The 20298-nt window shown below is 39.1% G+C and overlaps 1 protein-coding gene and 1 pseudogene across 4 annotated transcripts in view; one reads left to right on the top strand and one right to left on the bottom strand.

Moving 5' to 3' along the window:
- Window positions 1-20298, top strand: part of RNF150 (ring finger protein 150) — a 250688-nt gene that overhangs the window by 130029 nt on the left and 100361 nt on the right. The gene's annotated exons all lie outside the window — the stretch shown is intronic.
- On the bottom strand, window positions 12995-15331 carry LOC309798624 (ATP-dependent RNA helicase DDX50-like; annotated as a pseudogene). The gene is made up of 2 exons: window positions 15225-15331; window positions 12995-15161 (listed from the first exon to the last, which is right to left on the bottom strand). The product of its transcript is annotated as an ATP-dependent RNA helicase DDX50-like (transcript).

The following is a 20298-nucleotide window of genomic DNA, read 5'->3' on the forward strand; positions in this document are numbered from 1 at the left end:
GTGTGGGAGGACACAGCGCATGGAATCCCAGCTCTTTTCCCCAACAAGAAGCAGAGCCCTCTCTGTGTAGCACTGACACCAACTTCCAGAATTGCCCCTGGGGAAGTGGTGGGGGAGGATTGCTAGTTAATATGCCCAGCTCACCCTTTGAAATAGGTGTTTCTGAGTGCCTCCACCCCACCAGGGAGGACCAGGGTCAGAGAGCCTTGTCATGCCCAGGAAAGCTTCCCTCACTCAGTTAAAGATGGAGCATACCATGGTCTTCCCTGGGCTGCTCTGGAACAGACCGCGAACCCCCCGCGTGCTACAGCGCAGGTGCAAGACCCAGGCCAGCTGACCACGCTACAGCCTCCTTTTCCTCTCTCAAGCCTGCCCCAGAGATACAGCTCTACTGCTCAGCCTTCTGCTTTATCTTCCTTTTCTCTTCCCAATCCCTTGTTAACTCTTTACCTCCTGATCCCTAGCAAGTTTGTCTGACAATTCCTGTGCATGCAGATGGAAATTCTGAGGCTGAGAAAAAGGTACATTAAAATGCATACAAGTATACTAAAATTTTAAATAAAGAGAACTCAAGTTGGAATCATTACCATACATTCTTTTTTTTAAGTAGAATGGATCAATTTAATTTTATTAATTTATTTATTTTTAATCAAAGTATAGTTGAGTTACAATATTATATCCATTTCAGGTGTACAATGTAGTGATTCTGTGTTTTTATAGATTATACTTCATTTAAAGTTATTACAAATCAATGGCTATATTTCTCTGTGCTGTACAATATCCTTATTGCTTATTTATTTTATGCACGTTCGTTTGTGGCAAGGAATCTAAGAACTTGAAGAATTTTTCCTATTATCAATAAAATCCCTTCCTTCTGGGAAGAAGCCAGGTTTACTATATTGTATATATTTTCAGAAGACATTTTGATTTTGATTTTTTGTTTTTTTAAAATATATACAATTTTTATTGGTTAATTATACTCCAATAAAACTGGAAAAAGTAACACCAACCCCCCAAAAAAGCAATATCACCTTCTATATTTTGTTTGTGAAATTCATCTTTTGTTGAAAAAAATCTGTAGTTCATATATTTTTGTTACTGTTTGTATTTCATGATACGGATATTCCACAAATGATTTATCCATCCTTTTGTTGTTAAGCATTTCAGTTGCTTCCAGTTTTTAACCTTTATAATGAACATCTTTGTCATGTCTTTTTAAATTTTTTATTGAACCATAGTTGATTTTACAATATTTTATTAGTTTTAGGTGTACAGCACAGTGATTCCATGTTTTTATAGACTATGCTCCATTTAAAGTTATTACGAAATAATGGCTATATTTCCCTGTGCTGTACAATATTTCATTATTGCTTATTTATTTTGTACATAGTAGTTTGTGTCTCTTAATCCCATACACATATTTTGCCCCTTCTCCCTTCTCTCTCTCCACAGAAGACATTTTGCATTATTTTAAGAATTTTAGTTCTCGAATTGACTCCATTAAGATTTGGACTCTCTGAAGATGATTAACATGATTCCAGTCTTTCCCCATTTGGTATAATCATTCTATCATTACACTGGGGAAAAAAACACGCTTTTCTTTGCTCTCTAAATTTATCCTTTCGTTAATATTATTCCCTTATGACTTATCATTCTTAAATTTCACTTAGAATATATTTATTTGTTTCAGATTTTGAAAGATGCTTTATCAGTTGCCAGCAACTCAAATATGTAACTATCTTTTGCCTTAGTTAGAATCTTATTTAAGGCTGAAGTCTTGACATTCAGAGTGGTGTTTTTTAGTGAGGAAACGAAGTTTTATGGTTGTAATGTTAGAGTGGCTCTGAGGCTTCAGAAACTAATATTTGCAAATGATTTTCCAAAGGAAAGTTGTTAGTGGAGTGAAGAAAGCTATCATTTTGTTTCACTTCAGAGTTGTCTACAAAAGAGAAAGCAAGTAGCAATTTCTAGAATAAGCAAAGGGAAACGATTAGCTCCAGATAATGAACACTCTGCATTGTCTGTGGAGGCATCATATGGAGAGCCTGTGATGGGTGTCTGAAGAAGCCTTTGGTTCCTTGATGTTTACAATGCAATCTGTGGTCATGTGTCAGCCAGTGAATATAAATGCCAAAATTGCCATGCATTAGCAGGGTTGTCTAGAAGAACCTAGCTATAATTTGGAAAATTCAAATAAAAAACAGATCCAAAAGAAAGGAAAAACAAGTCTTTTTCATTTTGTTCATTTGTTCTTGATTTTTGTTTTTTCTTTTTTGGTTACTGGCCACTGTCTCTTTGTACAAGTAAGTCAGTGAATTTGCTCCCATGTCTAAAGATTTTGGCAAGGCTCTCTCTGAACAAGAAGTGAAAGGCTCTTAATTTCTCTGGTTGGTAACCTATGACTGGCTGGGTCTTTCCAGAATCAGCCTGTCAGAACTCACCTATAACTTGCTTCAACTATTGCCTCCAAAGCCAGATGATAAATAATTAATAAGTCCCCAAGATTTGTGTTTCATGTGCTTTAGGAAAAAAAAACAACAAGAATATAGAAAGATTGTGATTCGATGCTTCAGTTTACACAGTTAGTTGTTAATATTACAGGGTAAATGCCCAAGAGTTAGAATTATTGATACGAATATTTAAATGATTTTGCTTCTTCCAGGAAGCTTAGCTTATACAAAATGACAACATCCATCTGTAAGATCATAATTTATCTGTTACCAATCAGTTACTTTGATCTTTCTGAATGTTTTTAAAGCCTACTTAGAAGCTGCCACCGGCTTCCTTTTTGTCTTGGGTAAGCTTCCTAGGCCTCAGTTTTCTCTTTTGCAAAATATGGAGTTTGGACTTGGCAGGTGGTCTCTGGGTGGCTCCCTGAAGTAGAGCTCTGTGGTTCCACAAGAGTCCTTCATAGCTCTGCCCACATCAGGAATCTCCTCCGTGGACTTTCTGTGGATGAGATTAGGTAATCAGGAACCAGATGCCACCACCACCACCACGATACTAAAGCCTGTCTTGAAATTCCAACTGGATCCACATTACCTTAGCTTAAAAGCCTCTTGATGCTATTTTCCAAAAGTGATGTGATACATAGTTAGTAACCCTGGAAACCTCGCTGACACCAGCACCTGTGCGCTCCAGACCTTAGGGCCACTTTGGAAGCAGCCAGGGTCTGGGCAGCAATGGGGCTAAACCTCTATGGCTTGTGATAGCCTTTGCTGGAGGGGCAACCAAAATGCTTAAAATAAGGGCTCTCTTTTCCATTGTACGTACTCATGGGAACTACCAATCAGCGTTTTCAGTGTGTGGGGTGCTGGGTTGTTTGTGATGGTGGTGGTACTGTTTTGCTGTTATTTAATGTATGTCTGCAAAATACAAATCAGAGACAGTTTTACAGTTGACTTTAAAAGTGAAAAGTCAAGTAAAATTTTTCCATTATTAGATTGCCGTGTAAGATAAGCCCCTGATAATTGCTGTATATTGAGCTTCAAAGAATTCAGGTCATATTGGAGCAGGAGGACAGAGGGTTCCACGAGGGGATTGTTCCCATATAAAAGACAAGTGGAACTAATGTGTTTGAGGATTATAGAAAATGTTATCTGGAAGCACGTGCAGAGATAGTAGCATTGGGGGTGGAGGGAACAATGGGAATATGGAAAACCAGGCAAATGGAAGAATGATGCCATTATTAACTTCAGGAAAAATGAAGAAAAGGTGTATAATTGTAATATACTACCTGCCTCTACAATGAACAGTATTTGCATCGAGTATTATTGATTCATCCAATGAGGGCTTAGGTGGGGATGTAGGGATGGTAGAGTGCATGTGAGTTAAGTCATCTACGATGACAGGATGTCAATAGAAAATGTCCAAAATTAATAATCCAAGAAATGTTAGTAGAAACATATTCGGAAATATGGAAGGAAATATCAAGAAGAGTTGGTCCATCTGAGAACCACCAGTTTAAATGTATGAGCTTTGCAATGACGGAAAGCGTTTTACTAATAGGAACATAAATTATATTTGAGAATGAATGTTTTTTGTCTCCTTTGAGAAAGAACAAAATCATTTCTTTCTTCAAATTTTTTTGGAGTATAGTTGATTTACAACGTTGTGTTAGTTTCAGCTGTACAGCAAAGTGAATCAGTTATACATATACATATATCCACTCTTTTTTTAGATTCTTTTCCCATGTAGGTCATTACAGAGTATTGAATAGAATTCCCTGTGCTATGCAGTAGGTTCTTATTAGTTATCTATTTTATATGTAGCAGTGTGTATATGTCAATCCCAATCTCCCAGTTTATCCCTTCCCCGTTTATCCCCTGATAACCACAATGAGGCATCACCTCTCACCAGTCAGAATGGCCATCATCAAAAAATCTACAAACAATAAATGCTGAGAGGGTGTGGAGAAAAGGGAACCCTCCTACACTGTTGGTGGGAATGTAAATTGGTACAGCCACTATGGAAAACAGTATGGAGGTTCCTTAAAAAACTAAAAATAGAGCTACAATATGACCCAGCAATCCCACTTCTAGGCATATATTCAGAGAAAACCATAATTTGAAAAGATACATGCACCCCAATGTTCATTGCAGCACTATTTACAATAGCCAGGGCATGGAAGCAACCTAAATGTCCAGCAACAGAAGAATGGATAAAGATGTGGGATATATACACAATGGAATATTACTCAGCCATAAAAAAGAACAAAATAACGCCATTTGCAGCAACATGGATGGACCTAGAGATTGTCATACTGAGCGAAGTAAGTCAGAAAGACAGATGATATCACTTATATGTGGAATCTAAAAAAGGGTATAAATGAACTTATTTACAAAATCATTTCTAACCTTTAAAAAGTCACCTAACCTGGTTAGTCCATATTTCCCTCATCTGTAAAATGAAGGAGAAGATGATGTCAGGGTGGATGATGAGGCCTCTTCTAGGACCTTATTGCCTGATTATTTTATCCCATTCAAGTCTAGAAAGCTGATCGGCAGAGCATTAACTTCAATGTTCAAGCAGAGCAACCTTTGTAGGCTTTTAAAGAGGATAACATTGTTTCTTAAATCACTTTCTGTAATTAACTTTAGTATCAGTAGTCTATTCATGTAAGAAAACAGCTACTTTCCATGAGAAAGTTTTATATGCCTTCTCTTTTTATTTTGCTCTTAAGTTTGGCTTCAGTATTACTACCGAACTTGTGACATTCCTTTTGAAATGTCAACCCCTTAAGAAAAGAGAGTGTTATTTCTTTGTCTTAATCTTTTTATATAACCATGATTTTACCCACTAGGCTAGCAAATATAAGTTGTAGGTAAGGTGACTGAGCAGCGCTATCCAATAGAAAAATAATGTGAGCCACATATGTAATTTAAATTTCTAGTAGCCACATTTAAAAAAAAAGGAAAGAGAAGCAGGAGAAATTAAATTTAATATATTTAATGTAACCCAGTTAGCACAAATGTTATCATTTCAATATCTTATCAGTGTTAAAGTATCTCATTATTGTCAAATATTAATAATTTCTAATGATATTTTTCAGGCTAGTCTTCAAATTCCAGTGCGTACTCTACACTTCAGCACATCTCAGTTTGGATGCTACATTTTCATCAGACATACTTGATCTGTATTTAGATTTTATAAAACTTACACTTGAAAAAAGTAGATTCTCCTACACAAGTTGTCTCAGACATACTTAGAAGTTTTCCAGTATTTGAGCTGAGTAATGGTTTTAAATTAAATTTTTTTTTTTTTTTTTTGCGGTACGTGGGCCTCTCACCGCTGCGGCCTCTCCCGCTGCGGAGCGCAGGCCCAGCAGCCATGGCCCACGGGCCCAGCCGCTCCGCAGCACATGGGATCCTCTCGGACCAGGGCACGAACCCGTGTCCCCTGCATCGGCAGGCGGACTCTCAACCACTGCGCCACCAGGGAAGCCCTTAAATTAAAATTTAAATTAACTAACATTAAAAGTTCAATACCTCAGCCATACCAGCTACATTTCAAGTACTCAGGGGCAGCATGTGGCTAGTGGCTACCATGTTGGACAGCAGGCGTTATAGAATGACTGATGTGTTCAGTGATTTCAGTGGATGCTCAGTATCCAAAGAATATCCTTCTCCCTTAAGGGTAGAGATGGGAGAGAAGGATGGTTGACTCTCCCTTCAGATAGGTGGGGTTTTTTTTGGGGGGGGGGTTGTGGTATGCGGGCCTCTCACTGTTGTGACCTCTCCCGTTGCGGAGCACAGGCTCCGGACGCACAGGCTCAACGGCCATGGCTCACAGGCCCAGCCGCTCCGCGGCATGTGGGATCTTCCCGGATCAGGGCATGAACCCGCGTCCCCTGCATCAGCAGGCGGACTCTCATCCACTGCGCCACCAGGGAAGCCCCAGATAGGTGGTTTGAATGGTAGTTTTCAGTAGCTATATGTGACTACAACTATATGAGGGCAAGTGGGCATGAAAAAGTATGAAAGGGCTACTTCTGCTAAATGATTTTTTTTTTTAGTTAAAAAATAGGTGGGGAAGAGGGGAAGAGTTCATGTTCTTGCTTTTGATTTTTTTTCTGTGTGTAAACCTCAGCAGTATATATCACTAAAGTACAAACCAGTAGAGCAAGTATTTAGGATATCAGAGAACTATAAAGAAAGAAAACAAGAAGAGTAGTACGTTTGGCACAGTTTGGGTTTACCCAGAAGGAGACCTAAGGCAAGGATTCAAGTACAAGCCATTTATTTGAGAGGTGACTCCAGGAAACACCAGTTGGGGAATGGAGAAACGTGACAGGGAAGGAAAGAAGCCAATAAAGTGGAAGCAAGTTACCACCAAGAGCCACTGAAATTTAATCCCACCGGGGAGCTCTGGGAAATGGCTTGGAAATGTACCACAAAGTTCTACCAGCACAGAGAGGAGGGAGCTGAGGTATTTATGCACCAGCTTCCTCAGTCACTAGTTCAAGACTGCTCTCCAGTGGTGGTAATTCCTCCTTACCCACACACAGTCCTGATTCTAGTGGTCAAGAAAAGCCATTTACTCCAAGAAATCCAGGTGCTGGCAATTGAAAGTCAGAACAGTGTATACTAAAATGATATGGGCTAGGGGGGTATGGGTGGGTAATGGACAGCATCTGCTGCAGACACTCTTTGACTTACAGTGTAGAATGTATTGAACAAAGGACAAGAGAGGTATATTTCAGATCTGTGAAGCTTTTTCAAAATGCATACTCAATTTTCCAACCTCCTTCCCTTCCTAGACCTGAGATCCTGATAAAGTGGACCCACTTCTCCCTGTCCTGAGATCTACTGATAGAGGCATAAAGACCAAGGAGCCTTATAAACTTGATTGACTTACCTGTTAGTCTAAAAGCATTTCATACCAATGTCTATCACAACCAGTTGCTAGAATCTATGGGTCCAGCCAAAGGATATGCAGTGTTTTCCATTTTGGAGTTTGGGCTCTAAGAAGCCATTTACTATCCACCAAGGTATATCATCAAGTTCTGTCATTTTTGATATGTTTTCTCAATATATTAACAGTTGGGCTTTTAACTGACCTTAATATTATTTGTTGAATTCATAATCCATGTCATCTTACCACAGGGAAAACTATGTGGGGGCTCCCAGCTTCTAGAAACCAAAACAAATAATTTCTCTTAAGAAAGGGATTTTCCAATCTGAACTTTTAATAAAGGGAATTTTCACTTCTAGTTTTCAAAGACTACTGAAAACAACTTTGGAGAATACTAAAAAGAAGCTAGAGATGAATCAAGTAAAGTAATGAGGCATTTAATAATTATGCAATGAATTGAGAATTCTGGGCCATTTCTACCAAACAAATAAGAAAAATTATGAAAAGATATGATTCATATATATTTCTCTATTCTATGCAATAGTACATAAAATAAATATCTAAAAGTTCACTAGATCCCAGATAGTATGATTGTTTTTAAATTGTAATGATAAGTTCTGGCCATGCAATGTTAAAAATAGTCCAGTGGGAAATAATTGATGTGATTTTTCCCAGTAGTTCAAAGCAGAACAAAACACAAATCCATGTTTGTGTTGATTATGTGACTGTTTCAAACTAAAAATTATCCAATTTTTATTTTTCACTACCTTAAGAGAGGAACATGAGACGGACCATTAATTGCTGACCCAGTTATGTTCACTTTTCCTTTGAAGATTAATTTTTGATTTAAATGCTACAGAGTTTCCTTTCATTGACCAACGTGAGGTCGTGTTGTAGAAACGGGAATTTGATCAGCATGAGCCTTGTGGCCCCAAGCTGTTTCGAGCTGTCCCTGTAGTATTCAGGTGCTGTAGGTTGTCCAGAAGCTCATCCTTTGTTTCTGGGCCCCAGTGGAAGCCAAGGTTGGTGTGCTCCTTCCCACCCCTACCTACCTCCTCTGGTCTAAATGCAAGTTTTACACTGTCTGGAATGTTTTAAATAATTATTTGGTAGATGAAATACATGATATAATAACTATTAATATTTATTGACTACTTACTATGCTCTGGGTTCTTTATATGCATTATCTCATTTAATCCTCATTCAACCCTTTGGATTAGGTACACTTACTATTAGAGTTTTGGAGATAATGAACCTGAAGCTTAAAGATTTAGTAAATCTTCCAGGGTCACCAAGCTAGAAGTTATCATAAGTGAATCTGCTATTTAATTTCATTTATTAGATTACTAGGAAGAGAAAATGCTGGGGAGTTTTAATCTCTTGTAATCTCCTATCCTGCAATTCCATTATTCTGCTCCTTAATGAGACTTACATGTATATTGGTTTTTGTACAAACAAAAATTAGAACTTAAAGCATTTTATATGTAAGCAGAAGGTTCTCTAAGCATGATTATTTGCTCCAATAAAAACTGAATTATTGTAAAAGTCAATTTAGTATTCTGTGATTTGTCTTATATCAGCCTGGACTCTGTATCATTTTTAACCATTCAGAATTCTCACAAAAACTAGAAGTAAGTTATTTATGATTCTGATTTACTGAATATGTTCTAAGAAAATGCTTACAGGTCAGGCTATAAATAAAATACGTTATTTTGTATTCATCACTCCCCCTACAGTTATCACAAATTCACAGCAAATTCTGCACACTTGTAACTTAGGAAAAAATATAAAATTTTTTAAAAGCCTGAGTCATTGATCACCTCAAGTGTAGCTGAGGAACCAACATCAGTGAGTTAATTAAGTTACTAGAGCTTTTCCAAGGAAAATAAAGTTAGCTATTGTGAGCATCTCCTTTAAAAAAATTTTGACCTCATAAAAGTTAGTTGTACAAAAAAAAAAAAAAAGTTAGTTGTTATTGAGTGTCTGCCTCTTTGTATAGTAACAAATCTCCACTTAAGGGATCTGGTGCATAATTAAAGTGCACTTTAGAATGAAACAAAAAATAGCAGACTCATGGATACAGGGAACAAACTAGTGGCTACCCATGGGGAGAGGGAAGGGGGAGGGGCAGTACAGGGGGAGGGGGAAAAAGGTTATTATAGGATTATATGGAATCGTGTGTGAAACTTTCAAAAATTGTAAGCACTGTAGAATTAAAGAATCTTTCATTCAGGGGCTTCCCTGGTGGTGCAGTGGTTAGGAATCCACCTGCCAGTGCAGGGGATGTGGGTTCGAGCCCTGGTCCAGAAACATGCCACAGAGCAACAGGTCCCATGCGCCACAACTACTGAGCCTGCGCTCTAGAGCCTGTGAGCCACAACTACTGAGCCCACGTGCCACAACTACTGAAGCCCGCATGCCTAGAGCCCATGTTCCACAACAAGAGAAGCCACCACAATGAGAAGCCCACGCACCGCAACGAAGAGTAGCCCCTGCTCGCCACAACTAGAGAAAGCCCGTGCGCAGCAACGAAGACCCAATGCAGCCAAAAATAAATAAATAAATTTATTAAAAATAAATAATAATAAAAAAGAATATTTCATTCAAAAAAGAAAAAGTACCTAGTCCATATGGCTGACATATATTAAGTAATAAATTATGATTTTGGCTTCATTAAAAAAAATAAAGTGCACTTTAGTAACACCCGGAGTTTGACATATTTCAAGTTGTCAGCAAAGAATTGAGGGAGCACAGATGACCAGTTTTTACCCAACAACTCAGATGAACCTTTAATATTTTGAACTTAGAGGTCTTCTGGCGAAAAAATGTCAGTTGGTCTGCACTGCAGGTTATCACTTTGGTTCCTGAACGATCAATTTCTACACTCCTGAAGTCATCCTACTGTGAATTTGTTTTTATCCCCTGAAAGCTATTTTTATTGTCCAGACTAAGACTGTGTCCCAGACAACATCTTTCCCATCCCCAACAAATATAGTAGTACATGGGTTTCAGGATACATCTGGCAGTGGTAAGACAACAATAATACCAATAAAACTTAACATCTGTATTGTGGTTTTTATATGGCAGGCTCTGTGCTAAGTTCGTCACTGTGAATTACCTCATTTAATAATAAGACAGGATATTTCCCTCTGATGGGTATTTTTTCTCAGTGACTCCTGCAGTAAGACAGCTAATAGAGAATGTGGGTGGGAAGGGGTGTACAGGTGGTTTGAGGAGAGATATAAAGATATGAGGTCATCACTTGGACAAAGGGAAAGCGGGTCCAGAACAGAGTAGAACAGGTGTTCTACATTATGCTGAGTGAAAAAAAGCCAAAGGCCAATCTCAAAGGATTGCCTACTGCATGATTCCATTTATATAACATTCTAGAAATGACAGAATTATAGAGATGGAGAACAGATAAGTGGACATCTGAGGCTAGGGAAGGGGAAGGAGAGGGGAAGGGGTTCATTCGAGCAAAGGGATCATAAATTCAAAGTGAAAACAGCTGACTTGTGAGATTTTTCTCTTAGCCATGTTCCCATGATGAAGTGGAGGCATAGGAAAAGAAAATTTTGTAGGCCACATTCTATGGAGAAATGGAAGAGCAAGGGAGCTAGCAATATTTTTAGAGGAGTGCTTATAATTATGGACCATGTGATCTAGGCTGGGTGAGGATGGAAGTGAAGCCAGGAGGGGGCTGATGGGTAGTAAGAAAGTGACATCTTTGAGATCAGAGGTGGTGCAATTTCTAGGAGTGACAAGGGCCAGAGTAAGACAGTGGGAATGTGTGTCTAAGAAGGACTGGAGGAAAAGGAGGGTCAATGGAGAAGAGGGGAAAAAAACAGCCAACAGGCCAGAGTTTTGGGTGCATTATCCTTGTGAATACTAAAATTCCAGTCCATGAACAGATATTTGTACACTCATGTTCATAGCAGCATTATTCACAGTAGCCAAAATGTAGAAGCAACCCAAGTGTCCATTGATGGGTGAATGGATCAGTAAAATATAGTTAAGTACATACAATGGAATAGTATTCATTAATGTAACAGAAGGAAAATCTAACACATGCTGCCACATGAATGAACCTTGAGGACTTCATGTTAAATGAAGGTAGCCAGTCACAAAAAGACAAATGCTCTATGATTCTAGTTATATGAGGTATCTATAGTAGTCAAATTCATAGAGACAGAAAGTGGAATCAGGGATGCCAGGGCCTCAGAGGAGGGGAGAATATTGTATAATGGGTACACAGCTTCAGTTCTGCAAGATGAAAAGAATCCTGGAGATGGATGGGGATGACGGTTGCACGACAATGTGAATGTACTTAATGCCACTGTACTGTGTAAGTGTACACGCTTACAATGGTTAAGATGGTAAATTTTATGTTATGTGTATTTTACCACAATTTTAAAAACCCTGTACATGAAAAAAATAAAATAAAATTACAGTGCAAGGAGGATGACTATTAGAAGCTAGGGGAGCTAAAGAGGGTGATAAAAGAGATGAACAGAAGGTTGGCAGATGAGGCCAGGAGAGGGGAGAGAGAGTTATCCATCCAGGTGGAGAGAATCTCAAAAAATAAGTGGTTTTTGAAGGCGAATAGGATGAAGTTAGGAGTAAAGGTCGGGAAGTAGCAAGATGGAGTACGGACACCCAACCATCTTCTGGCCCTGAGGTATGTGGGTTTAATAAAAATGTAAAAAAAAAAGACTTGATCACAGTTCAGAGAAATCACAGTTCAGAGAAAGTAGTGTCCTCATAGGGCAGCCAGCTCAATCAAAGCAAAAAGGTGGAGGATCAAGGGAGTGAAAGCATCATTCCCAGAAGAGATGGAAGCTACTAGACAATTTGATTTAAATTTCCGAGAGTCATAGAAGAAGGGTTTGAGGATCAGGACATGGGTAAGAAGTTGGGTTGGAAGCTCCATAGAAGTTTTTTAATAGCCAAAAACTGGAAATAACCCTTAGGTCCATCAATGGGTGAATAGTTCAACTCTGATGTACCATAGAATACTACTCAACAATGAGAGGGAATGAATTACTGATACATGCAACTTTACAACCTAGATGGATGTTAAGGACATTATCCTGAGTGAAAAAAGCCAATCTCAAAAGGTATGATTCTGGGCTGCCCTGGTGGCGCAGTGGTTGAGAGTCCGCCTGCCGATGCAGGGGATGAGGGTTCAGGCCCCGGTCCGGGAAGATCCCACACGCCGCGGAGCGGCTGGGCCCGTGAGCCATGGCCGCTGAGCCTGCGTGTCCGGAGCCTGTGCTCCGCAATGGGAGAGGCCACAGCGGTGAGAGGCCTGTACATCAGGAGTTAGAGAAGGGGAAAGAGAGGGATGGAATATTTCAATATTTTAATTGTGGGTAGTAGTTATATGACTCTATATGTGTGATAAAATAGAGTTGTTGTTTTTTAAAGAGACAATAAAAGGAGGTTTTTTTTATTCAAAGGTATAACTGGGTAAGTAGATTTGTTTACAACCATTCTTGTGAAATACTTTTTAAAAAAATACAACCAACTTCTTTGCAAATAGCAGAAACAGACCTCAACTATGATGACCTAATTTTTGGTGGATAATGTACATGATTAGGCAGAAATAGGCAAGCTCACACTGGTAGATCAACTATCTCAGTCACAAACTCCGTTTGTGGCCCCCGCTTCTTGATCGATTTCTGTTCCCACTTCGTCTTCTACCATCTTGTCGGCTTCCTGACCCACTCCCCTGTGGACTCTGTCTACCTGACCGGCTACACCGGCCACTTGACCAGCCACTCCTCTGTCTGGAATTAGAAGACGTGTTTCCATCATAATATTCTTCAATTTCAGGCAACTTGGCTGGCACTGAGAGTATCCAGTCTGAATCATGCCACTCTCCCTGTAACCCTTCTGACTCAGTGTGGGAACATCAAAGCAAATGCCCATATTTCCTTTTAGGAGGCACATTCTGGTAGATTGGGACACAGCACTACTACTCAGCTTTCTGTTACGTTCTTTCCAAGCACAGCTAACATCCTGTATTTCTTCTGGGTTTTCCAGAGTCATGGTCACAAACCCCTTATCAGAGGTGATTAAAGAACATGGTTCAAAACTTGATGCGCCAGAGATGTGGGCTAATGCTGCAGCCAGTCCATCCACTGCCCCTTTTTCTTCTATCAGTCTCTGGGCTGATGGTCGGAAAAAATCAACAGCAGCATAAGAAACGGAAGCCAGCGACCTGATGGCATCCATGCTTTTAGATTTAACTAAATCCATTGTAGAAGGAACACCTACACGTTTAAAAGTAGTTCCTGCTTTTTGTTCCACATATCTTAATTGACATATTAATTGACATATGTTCCACATATCTTTCTCTTGGTTGATAAAAACATATGCAAATCCCTGTCTGGCCAGCTCTACCTGTGCGTCCAGAACGATGAATATAGGACTCAACATCCTGTGGAGGTGAACTCTGAATCACCAGGTCAACCTCAGGAATGTCCAAACCACGGGCAGCCACATTGGTTGCCACCAAAACTTTAAAACTACCCTCTCTGAAGCCTTTCAGTGTAATTTCTCATTGTGACTGTGTGATGTTGCCATGTAAACACTGGGCATTCTCTTTTATGTGTGGATTCATGGCCATTTCAGTTACATTCTTTTTGGTCTCACAGAAGATAATAGCCCTCCCTTCAGACCCGCTGTAGACTTGAAGGACATCTCCAATAACTGCTGGCCTCTGAGATTAATGGCACTGGACGGTCAGATGTTCCACAGTAGTTGCAACCTTTTGAGTCATTTTCCCAACAAGGTCAACCTGTTCATATCTGGATTTCATGTATTTTTTTGCAACTTTGTATACCCACTGTGGGCAAGTTGCAGAAAAAAGTAAAGTCTGAGGATTGTCTTCAGAATCAGTTTTGTAGGATCCGTGGATAATATCTTCAACTTTTTCAGCAAAACCTAAATCTAACATTTGATCCACTTCATCAAGCACAACGTGATGCAGTTTAGAAAGATCTAATCAGACACTCTGCAGATGATCTTTGATATGACCAGGGGTCCCAACCAAGATGTCAATACCATTTTGAACATGATTAATTTGGCTTTGATACGATGTTCCACCATAAAAACACGCCACACTAGTTTCCTACTTATATATTTGAAGTCTTTGGCTACTTGGTTTGCCAGTTCCCTTGTAGGAGCCAAAACAAGTACCTTTGGTGAGCGGTTTTTTTTAATTGTCTCTTGATTTCTTTGGAGTCTTTCAATCAAGGGGATGGCAAAAGAGAATGTCTTTCCTGTTCCTGTCCGTGCTTGAGCAATTAAATCTTTTCCTTCATATACAGAACCAAAAGTCTTAACTTGAATAAGAAAGAGATATGTTAGCCCTCGACCTTTCAGAAGCTTTATAGTCTCTTCAGAAATAAGGAAATTGGAGAATGCTCCTTCTTTCTGTTCACGTGTTAGGGTCTCTTCTAGTTAATTATCACTTGATTTATGAGTAGAACTATCTAAGGATGACACTCGCTTTGATTTTTTTCATATTCATCAATATCTCTATTTGAGAGATCTTTTCTTCTTGTCTTATGAGATTTAGAAAATTCATCTGAAAGTCTGTTACATCCTTCCTCGGTGTCACCATTTAGCTTCTCTTTCATTTTAGCTCTTTTGGGTTTGGGAGCATCCCGGTCATCTGCAACACCATTTTCTATTGTTTCCGACTTCCCATCTGAGTCATAATGCTGCCTTGACTTCCTTCTGTCACTCCAGCATTGTGTAATATGTTTTTGGCTTATCTTGTTTAAATCTTCATAACAGCCCTATAAGGGAAGTACAGGTCCATAATCCCATATCTGAATTCCGTCATCCACAGAGCTATTTTGCCTCTCCTTCCTCTGGCTGTCGGTCTCCTCCAAAGTTGCCTCCAGCTCCAAAATGTCCCCCCAGAGGAGTTTCCCAGGCATCATTCGCCACCACCGCTGCCGCCGCCTCCCTCTGGGCACAGCGGCCACAACCACCTACGGGCAGCCACCTGTCACAGAGTTTTATACGAAGACATTTTGGGTGTAGTTTTGCCAAAACTAATGATGTCTAAGTCCTATAATCTAGTTGATTGTATTGTGCCAATCAATTTCTTGTTTTGATAATGCACTATAATATGTAAGATGCCACCATTGGAGGGGGCTGGGAGATGGGTGCATGGGACCTCTGTGTATTATTTTTGCCACTTATTAGTTTATAATTGTTTCAAAATAAAAGTTTTTTTTAATGAGAGGGGGAAAGTATTAAAAAAATGGTGACCAGAAAAATAAGTGCCACCAATAGGATAATAGGAATCACAGGAGAGAAAAAATATAGGAGGAAATATTTCAATAAAGTATGAAGATAAATGTTTCAGACATTTATGGTGACTAGAAGAATAAGTGCCACCAACAGGATAATAGGAATCACAGGAGAGAAAAAATATAGGAGGAAATATTTCAATAAAGTATGAAGATAAATCTTTTAGAATCAAAGAAAGAATGAAATAGCTTGAATTGAAAGTGTTCATGCACTACCAAACTAATGAATGAATACTCATAAATAGACCTAGTGACATTTAAGAATATCAAAGACTATTCTCAAATGTAACTCCAAAAGGTTACAAAGAGGAAGAACAGATCACTTCCAAACAACAAGAATCATGGTGGTATCAGACCTCTCTACAGCAACAATAGTGTAAGTGGATGTAACCGTCATGAACACACACACAGTTAACTACACAAACTCAAGGTACAGCAGCAACTGACAGAATTTCAGAGAGAAAACATATAAAGCAACAGTTGTATGAGACATTTTGACACTCCCCTTTGAGACAATCAAGCAGGTGAAAATAAACAGTTACAGAAGATCTAAATATAATTAATAAGCTTAATCAATGAGATATGTATACACAGCAAATAATGTTTTCAAATACACTGTTTCTGAATACAAATGGAACATTTACCCCCCCAAAATAAATTAGATGATTAAGGATCAATATCAAGAGACTGTGTTCCTTTGACCATAATGCAACAATGCCAAAATAATAATGATTGCAAATGGATAACTTTAAAAATCACATATGTTTGGAAACGAAATGCATAATACTGAATAACACTTTGGCTGAAATAAAATCTGCTTCTTCAGAAATGTTTGATGTCTTACAAAGAAACTTTATTGTATAGTTCTCTTCATATAAGGCTAGTATTTATTAGGTTTATCCTTAGATATTTTATGACTTCTGCTGCTATATGTATAGATCACTTTTTCCATTACGTATTCTCGTTAGGTATTACTGGTGTATAGGAACCTCCTAATTTTTGTATGTTGATCTTGAATCTTATATTTTACTGAGCATTCTCCTAATTTTAATAGCTGAGTTATCTTGGCTTTTTCAGATGGTCATGTGATCCATCAAATAATGACAGTTTGTACTCTTCCTTTCCAAGATTTACCACTTTAATTCCTATGTTTCTTTGCACCAAATATTACTTCTACTTTGAATATTGGCTCATCCTTGTCTTATTCATGATTTGAGTTGAAAACTTCTAATGTTTCTTCCATTTAATGTACTATTTCTGGAAGATACTTTATATCATATTAAGTAAGTTTCCATACATTTCTCTTCATAAGAATCAGAATGGGTACCATTCCCAACATATGGCTTAGGTCTCTAAGAAGCCGGCTGCACTACCTCTCTCCAGGTTAAGTCAGAGAAAAAGAGAGAGGATCTGGGGTGCACATACTCAGCCCTTTTATGGAAAAGACCTTGGAGTAGCAAACGTCATCTCCACTCAACATCTCAATGGCCAAATATTCATCACATAGCCATATCTAGCTGCAAGGGAGGCTACTGATGATTAATGCTTTTCACTCAACAGCCTGTGCCCATCTGAGACACTAATATCATAGAAGTGCAAGAGAGCAGATGTTGGAGGACAGCTAGCTACACCAGATAATCATATGTTGTATTCCTTTCATTTGTTAATGTACTGAAACGCATTAACACATTTTTTTAATTCCCCCCAAAAAGGAATTTTAATATTTCATTCTCTGGAACAAACCTGGAATCTTTGGTAGATACTAAATATCAAATTTTATTTGTTTGACTGATGTAATGAAGGAAAGACACAGTGTTCTAAATGTTTATCTAAATCTTTTTTTCAGATGTATAATGTACCTTGTTTACAGTAATGCCCTTATTTTCAATGTACATATCTGATTCTCTTGTCAAACATGTATTTGACCTCTTTACTGTTGTTACTCTTCCTGTTTTCACACTAGGTACTCAAACCACTCCTCAAATGAATATTTTACCATTTTGAAATGTATTTACTTTTGAGGCTCCCTCCCCTGTTGGTCCAGGAATAAGTCCTGGAAAGCTGTAGAATGGAGAGAATTGTGAGATGTGCTTGTGCATAAACTATAGCACACACGCACAGTGCTGTATTGAGGTTTGGGGTGAGACATTCACCGGCAGTCTGATAGCTGCTACCCTCGTGTCTCCCTGCGTGCAAACTTTCATTTACACAGAAAAGCTGTCTTTGAAAATATTCTAGGCCTATGGTCTTATTTCCAAAGTTCATTGAACATTAGCTCTTTACTCCATAGGGCTTCTGTCATAAAGTCTGGTCTACTTTTCCATCTGATGCTGGGCTAGACAGACACCTCAAAATCCTTTTACTCGAGGCTTCCCTGGTGGCGCAGTGGTTGAGACTCTGCCTGCCAATGCAGGGGACACGGGTTCGAGCCCTGGTCTGGGAAGATCCCACATGCCGTGGAGCAGCTGGGCCCGTGAGCCACAATTACTGAGCCTGCGCATCTGGAGCTTGTGCTCCGCAACAAGAGAGGCCGCGACAGTGAGAGGCCCGCGCACCGCGATGAAGAGTGGCCCCAGCTTGCCACAACTAGAGAAAGCCCTCGCACAGAAACGAAGACCCAGAACAGCCATAAATTTAAAAAAAAATTTTTTTTAAATCCTTCTACTCTTCCCTCTTAAACTCTTGAATCTATCATGGATTGAAAACGAGTGGCCCAAAGACTAACTCCAGGTGCTTTCCAGTTAAAAAAAACAAACAAACCAACCTTTAGATGGATGTGTGTTATTTTCTTCTCAAATCATCTCATTTCCTATTGTCTTTTCACTGGGCTTATATTTAGATTCCTGGCCTGGCACCTGTAGGATCTGAATTTATGATTCTCTGCCAGGAATAGCCCAAGGCAGCCATCTCTCTGCATTCTAAGCCCTGGACTCTATTTTTTTTTTAACATCTTTATTGAAGTATAATTGCTTTACAATGGTGTGTTAGTTTCTGCTGTATAACAAAGTGAATCAGTTATACATATACATATGTCCCCATATCTCTTCCCTCTTGCATCTCCCTCCCTCCCACCCGCCCTATCCCATTTAACACACAACTCGTCTCCTCTATGGGGAAGATTTCTCTGCCCGCCTCTCTTCCTCTGTGGTTGGTTTGCCATGTGGTTCTCCAGAGTCAAGATAACCCAAACACAAGGCACTCTCCTCCTAAATACACCTCCTCACTTGGCTGTCTCAGTTAAGATGCATCCAGAGAGGTAGACCAAATAACCTCTAATTAGACTCTTAAGCATTACCAAACAATAAGTATAAAAAACCTATAAATAAGTTTTAAACTTTTTTGGACATATTTTTAGACTTACAGAAAAGTTGTAAAACAAAACCTTCTTGTACATCCTTTACTGAGCTTCCCCTAATCATGAACACATTTTCTAATGTTAAATCACCCTCACCTTCCTAGGATAAATCCCCTGGGTCATGAAGAGTTTTTACTATATTGTTAGAATCTATTTGTGAGTGCTTTATTTTTGCATCTGTGTTTGTTAAAAATAAATTTTAAATGAATGCAGAAAGTGATAATACTTTACATTTCTATGGTACTTTGCAGGCTTTATAAATCATTTCACATACATTGTCTCACTTGAGAATAGATAATAATCAGGAACTGACTCTTTTAAAAAAAAGTAGATATTAAGTGTATAAATAAAAAATATCTACAAATGGAAACTGCAGGTTTCTCTTAGTATTGACTAAATTCTAAAGGGCCATCCATGGAACTAAAGTAAGGATTAGGGGAGAGAGGATGCAGAGAATTGAAAAAGGATTTTTCCTCACATGAACTTAGGAGGAATTGTATCACCCTCCAAGATGCACAGGAAGGATGAGGCCCCAGCCCTGTAAAATATCTAGCCCTTTGCTGGTTTTCTAAACATTCTATTAACACAGTGTTTAAACAACCTGGTTTTGAATTCTTAAGTAAAGGATTTCCTGGTTATTCAACATTCTTTGGCTTTTTGAACTTTTGTTTTGATTCCTTACTTATGTACCAAATTAGATGATGGCAATTGAGCCCTCTCCCGGGAAAAGGAAGCACTAAAACTACAGGCTGCTCCTGCTGTTTAACTGGCAGCAGGGTCCTGTGTGTCCTGGTCACACGTTCTCTTGCAGGGCTGAAGAGTTTTTCCAGGATACACGATAATTACACAGCAGCGACCACTCAGAAGTAGAAAGTGCCTTTGGGAGGAAAATAGATGGTAGGCTGGCATCATTTTGCAAAAACAGACACTCTATTACAGTGACTAGGAGTCAGAGTATACATAGAATTGCCCAAATAGCAGGACCTCTTTGTAGATTTTACCCATCCAAAATATGCTTTTTGTTAACTTCTCTTCCCCAAGCCTCAGAGCCTCCTGTGTGTCATAGATCAGATGCTTAAGGCAGCACTGAACTCTGAGGAGATCTCTCAGCGGGGCTTTCAGCGTGCTCTCCCCCATCACCCCCACTTCTCCCCTCGCCCCCTCCTCACGTACACCCTCAGAGCAATTACACTACAACCTACCTGGGGAGAATCTGCTGGCTTCTCTGGGACGCTAGCTGCATCTTCAAAATGAAGCAAA

This window comes from Mesoplodon mirus (genome assembly GCF_964341445.2).
Source record: "Mesoplodon mirus genome assembly, chromosome: 2".
NCBI classification, from domain to species: domain Eukaryota; kingdom Metazoa; phylum Chordata; class Mammalia; order Artiodactyla; family Ziphiidae; genus Mesoplodon; species Mesoplodon mirus.